Genomic DNA, 13,411 nt, shown 5'->3' with positions numbered 1-13,411 from the left:
TTCTACGGACCGTTCGCTATGTGCCTACAATTTGAGAAAATAATGAGACTGACTATCACAAAGCAATCCACCAGACACTAAATGCTATTATTGTCACAGAAAATCGTGAAGGGGAACATCACGTCCATTTTTCACTGATCATGGGTACGATACTTATCAAGTACAATAATACACGTACAATAACACGATGTAACGATATAAGTATTGATATAATTTCCAGACCTAACCAAGGAAATAGCGAACATGGATTGGGAAGTAAGAACATACACCTTACTGTACCTATTAGGTTTACAAATATTTATTCTTTTGAAAAACAAATCCCGAGTGTACAGTACAGTCGAAACATTTTATACGTGTGTATTTTTTTGAAACAGCAGGGTAGCCCGCTAGGTAGGAATACATTTACTTTTTGAGAATTAAACTAATCATAATTATTGTTCATGTATTTATGTGTGTGTTTGTGTGTATATATACTTTGGAGAGGTTTAACACAAAGGATTTCCATTGAAGAAAGGGTGGAGGAAAGGATTTTTCACTCTGTCCCTTATACCCGAAGTGGAATACAAGCTCAGGATAAGACACCTTTTAGCTGTAGTTTACTACAATTATGAGAGATATGCACTTAAAACTCAATACAACCAAATTAATTTTAAAATTAAGATGAATCAGTATTCTTCCTTTTTAGAATTACTTATTTGTCAAGTGTTTAATAGATTGCATATAACAACTGCTGACTAATTAGTTTATAATATTCAATTTTTAATTATTATTGTTTTCTTTTAAACCACGAATACTGAAACGTATGTTCTTGTTATGTACTTTTATTTCAAAACTACCATAGGACTCAATCGTATTAAGAAATGTGTGACAACTGTCATAATGTAATTATTAAAATGTGTAATTAATGTAACTCCATATTGATATTAATTTTAAATATTTAACTCTGATAAAAAATATCATATTCACGAAATTGATATGGAATATATATCTTTTAGAGCAAAAGAGGAAATATAATTAATTCGAAACAGAAGTGCTCCTACAAGCAGAACGCCTGATACACCACCAGCACCAGCGCAAACGCCAGAGTGTTTAATTAATACAAATAACCCATTGTTCTGGTAAGATGCAATGCGCACATGGCATTGTTGGTGCAGACACAATGGGCTACCTTCCATAATATGTTAAGAGAATTATCAATAAGTAAATGAGACAATATTCTTGAAACTGACAAAACTCGATAAATTGCTATGAGTATTTTATCTGATGAAATTGTAATAATAAATATATGAAATAAGTAGTGTACTTTTTCGAACATAGTATATTGTATTCATATTAACATTGAAAACTATATAAATGTTGCTGTTTGTTAAACAATACATGCGTATTGATTCTATACACCTTGCCATCATCACATGTTAATTGTCATAGAGACTGTTTTAATATGTAATGATAAATGTGCAAATATAACTTATTTATTCTTATTACTGCCTGTACATACAATTATTTTTGTATAGTCAAGTACACACTGAACATTCGCTAGTGTCATTAATTTCGTTGCTGTAAGTATTGAATATTAAAAGTAAGAAGGAGCATTTTTGTATAAAGATGGTATTTTAAATGGTATGTTCCATACCAACACTGTTTAAAGTTAGATACCTTCATCGTCTCTTAAGCAATTTTTTCATAGTTAACGAGCCGTCCACGATACGTTTTTTTTTACATTTTGCTCTTCGTTATACAACAGATGCGTATTAATGTCTTATCAAGCAGATTCAGTACGGAAGTTTACTCTGACCAATCATCCGATGTGGCCAGCTGACTGATTGATAGACCAAGGCCACGAGATTACAACTCGTATAAATGCCACCGCTCTGCCTGCTCCAGTATCAGATATTTCCCCCGAGAAACATCCGACTCTTACTAACATGGGCAAGGAAAGGACCAGCGTCAACATGGCCGTCGTCGGCTACTACTAGACCTTCTATCAGGTACGTTTTCAAAGCTAAATAACTACTTCTCATAATAATTATCAATTATCGAACCAAATTTTCAAATTGATAATAGATTTTTTAATTTACTTTTTTATACATGCTTACCTAAATGTAAATTATTACACAAGTGAACAATTCTTAAACCAGCTGTTTTTGGATTAATAATTGAAGAAGTTTAAAGTTTATAAAAGAGTCTGGGTATTACACTCCAAGCGATCTGGGACGATCTTGAACACAAACTTTGTCATTATATCCCCTAGAGAAATTCCGTAAATTATTGCTTATTTACAAATAAATAATGAGTTTCCTTAGGGCATGTTAGTTTTGATAAAACCATTTTATATAGAGCTCAGAATTTTATTGATACATAACTATATCTGTATGTAATATTTTTACTGATTCTTGGTGTCGCTCTTCCTCAGAGATAAGACTAATATTTTTAAAATCCACTGTCACTTTAAAACTTTGAATTCATCAATCGACTTTGAATTTTAAAACTTTGGTTTTTAAATGCTAATGATTTTATTTTGAAACGTTACATTTACAAGTGTACAATTAGCGTATACTTTAGTGGGAAAGTTTTAATTAGTACTGAATTTCAAAAATCTGTATGGAAGATTTTCACATCCATTTAATGAATCTCAAAATATAGCAAAGACCGAGTTAACGTTTATATTCATAATGTAATCTGTAAAAGGTAATAAAAATTAGTTGGATATATTAAAATACGTTTCCATTGATACACTGGTTTATTTTGTATTATGAGTATGTCTTAAATAATAATATCTAACATTTTTAAACCCTGAGAAACATTATCAAATCCACATGAGACAAGTGTGTCTAAAGTTATTTTATTCAAAACTCGAAATATTTCAATATAGTGGAAGAATGTAGAGTATTCAACGGTATTTAATTCGTAGTTTTTCCAATGTAGAATAAAATAAAAAATAAAATATGACACCTTAAATGATAAATTGTCTCTTTTCACATACAAAATAAGATATTATCCTGAAAAAAAGAAACAAAATAAGTAGTATTTAATACAGAGCTGTGTTTTATATCCAATGATAATAATAGTTTTATTTATTCTTGACACCACAGCTTATAAAATCACAATAGATGTTTTTATCGGTACAGAGTTTATTCGTTTTGCCCTTTCATTGATGAACTTGATGTAACACAGTTTAGAACTAACTTAGTTCCTAATTTTGACAAAGGTTTTAATAACAGTTAACACAATAATTATTATAAATAAGTGCTTCACAAACCTATGGTTTCAATTTTAGAGGACAATAAAATAATAAGAAGTTCCTTCATTATATTTGCCTTAAATACTAAGTCTGTTCTTGTTTAAAGAAGCAGACATAAATAAACGTTGTCACTTTCAATGGTAACAAAAAAATTGTTTTTATGATTGTACTTATAAATGTATAGTACCCAATATATCAGCTTAAAATTTCTTTATTTTAGTTCTGAAATATTTTGAAATTGTAAGAATTATGTTTTTGACATATGTCTGTACCTGATATACGAGTATATAGATAGATAGTGTGAACTGCCACAATCATTTATTTTATTTACTTTAACAAACCCACTTATTCTCCAAATATAATATTCTTGCTTGATAAACGGAACTTAATATATTATTTTGTAACTTATTACTATACTCAGTTACTTCCAATTTGCTTTAAGCCTATAGATATTTATTCATTCTAGAATGTATTTTTAAGAATAGCTTTATCTAAGATATTGTTATGATGTTCCAGCAGATGGACGGCTAGTACAACATGGACATGACCCGGCTTCTGTACACGGACACGCTCTGGACACGGACGATACGATGCTAGGCTCTCCCGGATTATTATAACTCAACATGATTGGCTTTTTATGAAATATATCAAAATTCTTCCGTTTAACATGTTTGTAATTGTAACCTATGACCTTTTCATATCCCTAATACATGTATAAAATATGAAAATACCTAAAACATAATTTAATCAATTTTACGTTATCACACACATGTCATGAATAATGATTAAGTACGTTATATTATAACTATATTTGTATTTATATTTACTTTATTTTACTCTTAACAAAAGAATGAGAAGATTGAAGAAATAATTTAGTCTATACACAGAACGTAAATTAAAATCAATACATAGCAGCATGAATGGTATACTTTAATTTCTAGCCTTTAAATATACATGATAAATACAGGGTGTCCTTTAGCTCTCTGGACAAAGGTATATCACACTATTGCTAAGATTAGAACAAACACATTTCACCATTTGAACATTGGTTTCGTGTTTAACTTTGAATATCTTAAAACTCACTAATTTTATTAAGATATTATAGTAATAAAATTTCTTGTGGATTTTATCATAAATCCAATTGAACAAAATGTATTTAAATATAGCAATAAATAAGATATTTAGGTAACAGATTTATTGTGATACGACACGGCCCATATTGAGGTTCTCAGCGGATAGCCAATAAAACAAAAATTGAATAAATAGTCTATTACAGTTTTATTATGAAAAGTTAATAGTTCATATTATTTTCTGTTTGTTTATAAAAGATTAATAAATAACTAAAGGAGTTTATACCACATATGTACACACACACAGGAATCCATACAAGAAGTAGTCACTATCAAAGATCTCGAGAAGCTACTTGATCGCGAAGACATCGATGAGACACAATCAAAATTTAAACTAAATCGTGAATTGAACACAACAACGGCAATCGCTATAGCAAAAGAAATTTTGACATAAATCAACACTATCGGCCACACAATAACAACCGGTTTGAAAATCATAATTTTAAAAGTCAGACAACAGAAAACAAGTATAGGATGTAAGTAATTGGATCTAATCGAAATCCAAACGGTGGTTATCAAAATCAGAAAAACTGGCGTGATAATTATTCGAAAAACAAGAATCCCGGATATTTAAAAAGACCACAAGATAAAGAATATCCTACCAAAGAACAGGATCAACATTGTCGCGTTATCCAATTTAAAGGCGAACATGATAAAGAACGGTGGAGGTCAAGTAGTCTAGAAGACAGTAATAGAGTTCGACAAGAGACATCGTCGAACATAAATACAAATTTTTCAAAAAACTAACTCACGCTAAGAACTGTAACATAAAAAATTACATCACTTAGAAAATACAAAGAGAGAAGTATTGAAGTTCAACAAAGCATTAATCTTTAAAGAAACATGTTTGGAAGATTTTGTTTATTACCTCAAAGTAATATGATATTTTATTTGAGAAGTATAAAGTTTATGAAATGTTATTTATATTTTTGTATAGAAGAATGTATGAATGGAATGAAATAATTTAAGATATATTAAGCAGGCTAATGAATTTAAATGTAAATGAATAATAAACAAATAAATATAAATAATAAATAAACTTGCTATTGTAATGTTGATAAAAAATTAACATTTTAAGTGCGTTGACTATTATTAGATGGTAATTTATACAAACTTTGAAGCGAGATATAACGTGTAATGACAATACATACACCCATACAATTTTTAAAACTTACAATAAACATATATAAATCAATAGATTTTAAAATTAAGATAAACTAGCAACCTATTTTAGAGTTAAAATTAACATAAAAACAAATTATTATACATATAAGATAGAAATGCATAAACTATTGTAAAACTGGAATCATCAGACAAAATAAAGTAATTTCTTTAGACCAAATACCACAGAATACATTAAATCTTAATATCAAGGAGATTGTTATGCAAAGTAAGTTTACAACACCTGGAGTTATAAAGTGACTTTAGAATAATGGAATTTTATTCTTTTGAATGATGGCTCAATATGAGATGGAGAAGAACCTTTTTCATCAAAAGTTAATCAACATTTGAGATATTAAATACAGTAATACTTTCTATTATTTGAATTAAATTGGTGAATCTCGATTTTTTGATTCTAAGAACAGAAAAGACATTTACTAGATGATGAACACTTGAATATTGGATGGTAACCAGAACTCTCAGGTCTGCAAGGATTACTACTACCAGTATTTAATCTACATTAAACCGACAAGGATGATTGGAAGATGAATAAGTGTCAATGGAACATACAAAGTAAATCTGGATTTGAACTCAAGTAAGATCTACCCAATTTAAGATTCCAAATCTTTCAAAATTCAAACCTATGTTTGTATAAATTCAAACCTAACATGCACCAAAACATTTTATATGTTGGATATAATTTTTTTTATGTGCCCATGGCAGTATAATTCACGAAACCCTGTATGTGACAAATAAACTCAATAATAATTGTAAATCAAACGTTTATTTATTTAAATCAATAGCTAGTTCAGCAAGGGCAAAGAACGAGTTAATAAAAAAATACAAAAATACAAAATTAATAAGTCTCCAGAATATTTTATATCTAGTGCTCTGAGTTTTTAAATAAACCAAAATAAAATACAAAATTAATAAGTCTCCAGAATATTTTATGTCTAGTGCTCTGAGTTTTTAAATAAATAAAAAAAAAAAATACAAAATTAATAAGTCTCCAGAATATTTTATGTCTAGTGCTCTGAGTTTTTTGTTTAAAGTGATGAAATACATTAAAATCTTTTGTAAAGTAACTTTTTTTAACAAACGGAAATTAAAATATGGTTTTAAAATTTAACATATTAATATACTTAGTTGCTTCCAACTTTCTTTGAGCCCATAGCTATGTGGCTCAACTAAATACATAACAAACCAATAAAGGTATTGTAAAAAATGTATTAACAATAATTATAAACGTGTTTTAAACAATAAACAAATTAAAACTTCTTAATTAACTTAATTATTCACAATAATGCTTCCCTTGTTCGCAACAACTACTAAAAATGAGAACAAAGTGACTTTAACTAGGTTATCTGTTACTTATTAAGAATAAGAAACAACTACAATAATGACACAATGGTTTTGTCTAATTAGCAAAATCATGTATTACCTGTTTTTGGGAATGACAGCTGATTGACGTGTATTTCGTGATTTTCGTAAAGAAATGTCCTAAAACAACATATTATCTTAAAATAAATAAATTTAACATAAAATATTTGACTCCACACTATCCGCAGGTAGGCCTGAAACATGTATTTTTTCTTCATAATAAATAAAAAAAGCAACAATAGACATGATATTCTGGAACTGCCTTTTGTTCATTTTTTTTTATTGTTGACTATTCATTCGCTGAGAAACTCAACGTGGGCCATGCCTTGTCACAGTAAATCAGTTATTTTTATTCGATTATTATGATTTGGTGACATTAGATTTGTGATAAAATCCACTAAAAGTTTATTTTAGGAATTCCTTATTGCTGCTATTTATAAGGTATTCAAGGTTAAAAAGTTTTAATAGGATGCATTTGAAAGTTATAAATATAATTTAAAAACGTTTTTTTTAAATTGTAGCTGGTATTTTTTGCCATAAACACTTATAAATCAGTTTTGTTACATATTAATTAATTAACAAACAACTCATACAGGCGGTGCCTGCATAATATTTGACTCTTTAACGATCTTTAAAATCTTTAAAAGTAAAAGCCGAGTGTATTCACAATCCCAAAAGGAAATCTTTAATGTCTTATTATCATTTCAAAATAGATGATTTTTCACTGAGAAACTTTACCGCTTCCTCCAAACACGGTAGGTAAAAATCCGGATATAATTTCCATATTATTTAAGTATTAATTTATTAATTATATGAATAAATATTAGAATTTTGCTGTCGTTTTTTATTTACTAAATATCCTGTGTGTTTACTTTCCAGTTAAAAATGCGATATAAACTCTCTCAAGATAAAAAAAAACTCATAATCAGATACATTTGTTGGGCTGTGTGGATTTTATAACACAAAAGTAAGGTCTAACTGTTGTAACTAGAAAATATTTCCTAAAATAAATAAACACTTCACTATTTACATAATACATTTCATATAGTTTTCAACATAGTTCAGGCTTTCATACTTTTAATTACGGCAGGTTATTGTTCATTAGATTTTGAGCTTTTTGGATGACAGCTGGTCTGATCTCTAGAAACTATTCTTCATGGTAGCCTTGAGCGTAGATAAACAGGGGTTAAAAAGGATTTATGTTCGTCTGGTCGTTATTGTAGCATGAATTTAGTTCATGGACCTTCCTTTACAACAACGTGGAAGCTCCGGTTTCGGTCTTCTCTTCAAACACACTGATTCCACCAAGTGCTTGCTCTCCCTCGACTGTGTCTAGTAACATCTACTATAGTTGTGTCGAAGAATCATCGTCAGAAACAACTCCAGTCTTGTCTAGATGTATTTTCGTCATAAATACAATTTTTCTTCTGTTTAACCACACTTCTTGGTGTTTTAACTAACACGTTCTTTACTTGCATTTATTTCTTTGCTATAGCCTACATCTCTCAAGTGTTTCCGTTTACTTCAAACTTATTTTATTCAAACGATAATCGTATGTATTAAAAATTAATTAATATAATAAGTGTTTAACTGGAATATTATGTTTGTGTGCCCACGCATGCGCGCGAGTTTTAGATGAGGTTTTTCAACCTTGCCGTGATACTGTTGTAAATAAACGTTAGCACTTTATTACAATTCAATTCACCTTATTTAAGGTGAGAATTTTAACACTAAGCAGCACATAAGAAACGTTATTGCAACGTGGTATTCTCTAGTGTAACTCGGTGTACTTATCTTCACAAATGAATACTGGCTGAAAGTACCAACTGGGTTTCACGTGAATGGAAATTTTCACACTGTTTAAAATAAATCTAAGGAGAGAAAATTCGAATAGCTTAACCGACACAGTTAGGTACCTAGTTTGTTCCTCCAACCTCAAACATTTGTGTTATTTGGTGCAACAGGTTCGTGTACGTAGATGTTGGTAATCATTATATTTTAAAAACAAAATTCTAACATAAGCTATAGCGAGGTGAGCTAAATATTCTCCAGCCTAGACCATGTACGCTGGACATTCCTCCCCATAAAATGTATCAACTACCGCTGATTAAAGACCATTCAATGTACAATTTTTATAATTCCAAATAACATTAAATGAATGTCTTACTGGATTTAGCTGTAGAAATCACAAAAGCGTATGTCACCTCGTGTATAAAAGAGACAAATACTGTTTTGAAGATATAATTGTATTTTACAAGGACTAGAATACTTCCCCCTTAATAACATCGCTGTAAACTAAAGCGATGTTCTGTTTGTAAAGAATAAGAAGTTAGTAAAGTAATATTAACAGTTGCGTCATATTTATTGAAAAAATAAGAAAATAAAGATGTTTTATACTACATTACTCGTTCATGTAAGATATTTGTTTTAGTAATGTAATTGTGTGTGTACCATTGCAATAAAGTAATAATATTTTATTGGGATGATATACAAATTGCATCCATAAAGCATTGGAAATACGAAAACTGTAATGTTGACTAAACATAACTGTTAATTGCCTGAGTACTAGGGAACTCACTCGAGGGATTGGTAAAAATCTTTATTTCGGTCTCTTTCTCCGCAAGATACCTCAAAAACGAACTGGCCTATAAACTTGATATTCCGTATGCCTGTCTATCTGTTTGGAGGGCATCTCGAGAATGAAATGAGAACACACTGGACATTTTTTATGGTTTTCAAGGTCATTCAATCTCCTACGCGACGCGTGGTGTGAAGAACTTCTACATACACAGTATGTCTCCATAAACTGAAGACCAATGTGTAATTTTTATGGCTCTCTTTAATGCGTCATCCTAGATTTCAGATTTTAAATGCAAATAAAGATTTTTTGTTCTAAATTTATCCGAGTAAACTGTTATTTGATACCTCAAGTCGTAAATAAGTTATTAACAACAAAACAGTTTTATATAGTTTATTCTCTACCTTTTACTATTATGAGTTTGTTGGTTATTATTACACAATCATTCTGAAACATTAAACACGCCTTATCAACATTTTAAATTACATGTTTAGTAAGTACCTAAACTAAACAATTAATTTCTTATTTTGTATTGTGTTATCCATGATTTTATGTTACTTTTAACATTAAATTGCACATTAACCAATAACTAACAACATAATCGAATTGTTGTACAATCGTAAAAATATATTTTAACTATTAAATACAACAAATAACACCTTCTGCTCGATAAACATACTCTTCGTTTTTAAAAGTATGAATCCCAAATTTAAAATGCTGAATATATGATGAGCTAAAACTCAATACTAGCTTAACAAAAAGAAATTATTGTTCTGTTACGTACAAAATATTATCGTGTTATGTTACCATTCAGATTTTTCATATAATCCATACATTCTGGACACACTGTATATTGCATATGATTACTTTATCTCATCACCAAAACAAAAAAGTTATCCCACTATCCCACTAATATTATAAATGCGAAAGTTTGAATGTTTGGATATTTGGATGTTTGGATGTTTGGAGGTTTGGAGGTTTGTCCTCGAATCACGCTGAAACTGATATACGGATTGTGCTGAAATTTGGATCAGCTATAGCTTTTGGTCTGAATTAACATTTAGAGTGCTTTTTACCACCCATAACACATTCATTTCACCAAATAAAGTCGAATTCAAATTGAAAAAATAATTTGTTTACATTCGAATGTTATGGTAAGAACGAAACGTATTTTGACAGCTGTTGACAGCTATAGTTCGACAAACTTTCTGGAACATCTGTTTACCAGTGCTTGATCGGTAGTGTAATGCAGATAGTAAATAAAACATTAATATATAAATTTTACTCCAGATTGCGCCAGTGATGAATTAAAATCATCTAATGCATTAAATACTGTTATAAACTAACCTTAATGAACAAAGTTATGAATGTTTTCACATAAGTTACTTTAAACTGGTGGGCTTCCTTGACATTATGATATTACATTTTAACAATGGCTTACGGAAAAACAGAGAAATGAATACTAACATACCTTAACGATTCATTCTTTCCCTGGCTACAGTCCAAAAAACAAGTATAACGCAAAACTTTAATAACGATTATTTTGGAATGTTGCATAACCTTAATAAGGATTTCCCCGGAGGATTATACCGGAAGTACATAAGTAGGTAGGACTTCCCCCTAGGTCGTTATAGGCTTTTCAGTCCTAGCAAACTCAACTATGTCAACACGGTTTTGACCAAAGTAGATTTCCGAGAACTAGATAATCCAACGTATATAAAATTTGATATAGGCAATATGGCAAGCTAAACTGTGACATAGTAGGTAAGTGAATTTAAATGGTCTTAAGTAGGCACTATTTAACCGAAGTAGGCATCTCGGTCCTACGTAAGTATATATATATATATATATATATATATATATATATATATATATATATATATATATATATATATATATGTATTTTTTTTTTTTCGTCAGAACAACAAGGCAAACTCTAAGTACTATAGTACTGGAAATATCTTAGACCTGAAATATATGACAAGAACTGGAAATATACGCTTTTTGACCGAAGTAAGTTTCCGAGACCGGTGTGATCTGAGATTTGTGTTTTCTTTATCGGGATGACAAGGCAGATTCATCTGTGACGTTATGTATATAATTAATTAGAACCAGAAATGCTCCTACACGTGCCAAACATGATATAATAATTAAGTTAAACTCTGATACTATTTACCACGAACTTAAATAATATCTACCTGATGTATGCCTAGTTATGTTTTAAAATTTTTATAGAACTCCCATCATATTACATCATAATTGCTTTCCCTAAGTAATATAGGGACTTTTGTTCTAAGATTGCGTGCGAAACCGCGGGTAACAGCTAGTAACTTACTATAAGTGAAACAATTCTAAAGAATAACAAATAACATCCCTACAATAGACTATAAGGACAAACACAATGTTCAATCTCTATGTTTCATGATTCTAACACTCCGTCTATAGTTATTATATTTTCAGAAGAGAACTTCCCAAGGATTCAATATTTAGTTTAATTAAGTATTGTCTTTGAACATTTTCAAAGAATTATGTAAAACAAATATAACATATAAAAATAGTATTTATGAAAATAAATAATGAGCATCATATTAAATTTTGAATTGTGCGTTGTACTTTTAAAAAGAGCAACAAAACATTCGCAAATAGCTTCGATAACACTCATTAATTAACAGATCAAGTTAATTTCCAAAGTCAAACTTCATGACCTCGTAGTGTCAACGTAGTAATCGGCGAGTCAGGCGATGTTCCAAAGTGAATTTCCATGAGATAAGCGTATCGCAAGAGCGAGCTTTGATGATTCAGCATTTACTTGAAATAAATGATAGGCATATTTATTTATAAAAATATTTATTTTTATTTTACTGTTTATTATGATAATACTTTTTTACTATCAACATGTTGTATTTACGTTCACATATTGTTAAATAATTTATACTTTATGACTTTATCCATTAAAGATTCTACTAAAACTGGAACAGGGTTTGTCTCGTAAATTTTGTTTATGAAAATTTTTATTTTTCGTGAATAAAACTTATGTCAAATCTACTTTTTAATAACACCTGGAGAAACAAATTCTAATCTTTATACTACTGGCTACAAAACTGTCAACCATAATTTCTCTGACTTATGCAATATTGAATAATAAAACTAACAATCTTATATTGTTATACCTGTACTTGTAATGATTGAATTTCAGTAGTGTATCTGCAGCTGAGGTTTAATAAATGTAGTTGCTGTGATCAACATACTGGAATGGTTAAATTACAGTAATAGCTTATTCAGCAGCCGATGTTCTGTTGCAATTTAAATGAACTGTTTCAACTGCGTTCTCAACTAATTTTAACCCAAACCAGTAGTAATATTTTAGAAGTCTGACTACTATTATAATGTTTAGACTAAACTAAATATTAAAATTTTTATGTATTAGGTTTCATAGGTTGTGTATTACATTTTTTTTTTTGCTTCAGTGTTGAACATTTGTTGTTTTGAACAAGTTTTTTTAATTATCTCAAGTAACTACTATATCAAAGATTTTACTTCGTTGGGGATATTGCAAAAACATATTTCTAAAATTGGCTTCAATAAGCTTTTATTTTGGTACCTGTTCACATTGGTATACTACTCATAGTAATCTAGTAAATTTCTCTAAATTACTCACCTCGAATAACAATGTTCTTCACGTAAGTCCAGTTTAATCGATTTTGTTGTATTTTGTATGACTTTCACCGTATGATGTGTAGCCGTGGCAAATTTGTCTACATAACATTCCGCAGAGTGATTTCATTACTATAGAACAAATAGAAAGTTCTAATGTTTTATCCAAAAAAAACTTTGAAATTCTATCCTACCACTGTACAAAAATGGGAAATTAATTTTTGCGAAACCAACTCTTTGAGATATTTCAGCTAGGAATACAATTCA

The 13,411-nt window shown here is 29.5% G+C and overlaps 1 long non-coding RNA gene across 1 annotated transcript; it reads left to right on the top strand.

Annotated features, from left to right (window-relative positions):
- The first annotated feature begins 1,862 nt into the window (after positions 1-1,862).
- On the top strand, positions 1,863-3,907 carry LOC124373000. The gene is made up of 2 exons (XR_006923390.1): positions 1,863-1,988; positions 3,758-3,907. It is a non-coding gene; the product is annotated as an uncharacterized LOC124373000 (long non-coding RNA).
- Positions 3,908-13,411: the final 9,504 nt, after the last annotated feature.

This window comes from Homalodisca vitripennis, chromosome 1 (genome assembly GCF_021130785.1).
Source record: "Homalodisca vitripennis isolate AUS2020 chromosome 1, UT_GWSS_2.1, whole genome shotgun sequence".
NCBI lineage: Eukaryota > Metazoa > Arthropoda > Insecta > Hemiptera > Cicadellidae > Homalodisca > Homalodisca vitripennis.
Note: the sequence above shows the minus strand (reverse complement) of the source record. Positions and strands in the feature narration are given on the sequence as shown.